Genomic DNA, 2,431 nt, shown 5'->3' with positions numbered 1-2,431 from the left:
GCCCCACAACACAACAAGCAGACCCACGACGACACATAGAGAGGGGATGTCCAGCGGCGCTCTAATGGAGTTCGGCGAGCATAGAGTGGAGACCCACGTGAGGGAGACAGATCTCTCGGTGGTGTACACCATCGACCCGGCCGTGGCGGACGACTACATCAACATCGTTGAGCATTTACTTGTTGGACACAAGTACAAGGTAGTCGGCATCGACCTCCAGTACACCGCTGGTCGTCCCGACACAGATCAGAAGGTTACCGTCGCGCATTTGTTCGTGCGCTATCATGTCCTCATCTACCACTACTGCATGGCCACAGAGCCTTGCGACTGTTTCAATAGGTTTGTCAACAACACTGACTATAAGTTCGCCACGGTGGATACCTAAGATGATGTAAAAGCGCTTAGTGTTACGGGCTTGGCCTGCAAGAACCTTGTCGAAATCCGTGACCACAAAATGGTCTGGGGCAGCACGAAGAAAGACTCCCTGGTCGAACTCGCCTCGGCCATCATCGACCCCTACTACGAAAAGATGAAGCAGGATGCCCAGAGAACAAGTCCCATATCCTGGCACAAGGCCTGGATGCAGCACCTGGATGAACCTCACCTCAGGTTCACACTCAAGAGAGTGTACACATGCTACGAGATGCACAGGCGGATCGTCGACATGAGGAAGTGCCTCGTTACCCAAATCGAAGATCCTGGATCGTGCCACAAGTAGAGCAAGCATCACAAGAAGTAGATGATGATCAGATGGTCGTTTATGCTAGTTAATCATGCATGTAATATATTGTTTACTTTATTGGTGTGTGTGGAAATGTCATGTGTGTAGTAGCCACCTATGTAATTATGCATGTAATAGTTTACTTTGGTGTGTGCAAATGCCATGGTTGTAGTAGCCACCTATGTAAGTGGATGTTTAATTTGGCTATGCAAGCATGTCCTTATAAGTGTGTGTGTATATATATGTTGTTGTTCTGTATGCAATCCCATCGCACAACACACATGTCTTTTTAGCAGCAACCGTCTATGTTATTATCGGTCTTCACACACATTTCTGATTACAGACCTGTTTGCCGCGTATCACACACATCTTGTTAAGTTGAACCATTTTTGTTCTCATGTCTCAACACAAACAGTTCATCCGAGTGAACCGCATGCCGTATATCGCACACACCTTGATCTGCATGACCGTTTCTTTTGTGTTCCCTAAACACAAATAGTTCATTCGAGTGAACGGTATGTTGTATATCGCACACGCCTTCATCTGGCTGCCCGTTTATTTTGTTCCTCCTCATCGCATACAGTTAATTGAACTGAACAGTATGCCCTTCATTGCACACACAACTAAAACCTGAACCGTGTTTGATGCATCTGTCATCGCAAACGTTTTACACATTTCTGACGGTTTTCATACAACACCGTTTGCGATTATTGCAACGCACATAGTTTCTCGAAGGGTCTCTGATCGTAGTGTCGCGTTAGCAGCATCCTACATTAGTGATTGATTGATCATAAGGTCACTTGGGGGCTTCCTACTAAATGAGTATAGCTATCTTACCCTCTTCATTGGCTTTTGTGCCATATTATGGGTCACTTGGGGGCTTCCTACTCAACAAGTATAGCTATATTACCCTCATGATCGGCTTCCATGCCATATTATGTGTCACTTGGGGGCTTCCTACTCAACGAGTATAGCTCTCTTACCCTATTGATCGGCTTCCATGCCATATTATGGGTTAAAGCTGCCTCTTTGCAACTTGCTACTTTGCCAGGTGACCCGCCGTACTCTTGACAGTCAATCTTATATGACACTGAACTTGTCAACCTTAACATGGCAGTTCTTGTCACGTGAGAGCCGGCTTAAAGAGAGCTAGAATAAACTCACCTATTTGTTGTAGTCTCTCCGCTATGCGGCCCGTTCGTGCTCTTAACAGTCAATCTTCTTAGAAGACCCTGAACTAGTTAAGGTTAAAACGACAGATTTATGTCACTTGAGAGCCATCTTATGGGATGAAAGGCTTTCATGCCATGCTTCTTCGAAGCAAAAAACTGAGTGTTTTCAAAACAAATCCTTTTTTGGTCATGCCTTGCAAGTTGGCTTAACAAATATTTGAGATATACATGTTTATATTTTTTGTTTTTGTTTTGCAGAGATTTTTTATTTATTTTCATCATTCTTTTAAGCAAATACTGAGTTTCCGAGTCATACAGATCTAGGTTATATTGCTCTATATTGAGCCTATTATGGCTTTACAAGCCGCCCAAGTTGTTATATCCAAAATTGGTTTTGACCATGGGTTATTGGGTTGTAACCCGCCCTGGTCTGTGCTTGTGAGTGGCAAGATAAGACTTGATGGATCTTTTCCAAATCATATGTGAAGACTTCAAGAAATTTAAACATTACTAAAGGATCGGAAACCATCAGCGATAG

This window comes from Triticum aestivum, chromosome 4A (genome assembly GCF_018294505.1).
Source record: "Triticum aestivum cultivar Chinese Spring chromosome 4A, IWGSC CS RefSeq v2.1, whole genome shotgun sequence".
NCBI classification, from domain to species: domain Eukaryota; kingdom Viridiplantae; phylum Streptophyta; class Magnoliopsida; order Poales; family Poaceae; genus Triticum; species Triticum aestivum.
The sequence above is the reverse complement of the archived record's forward strand: the minus strand, read 5'-3'. Positions refer to the sequence as shown.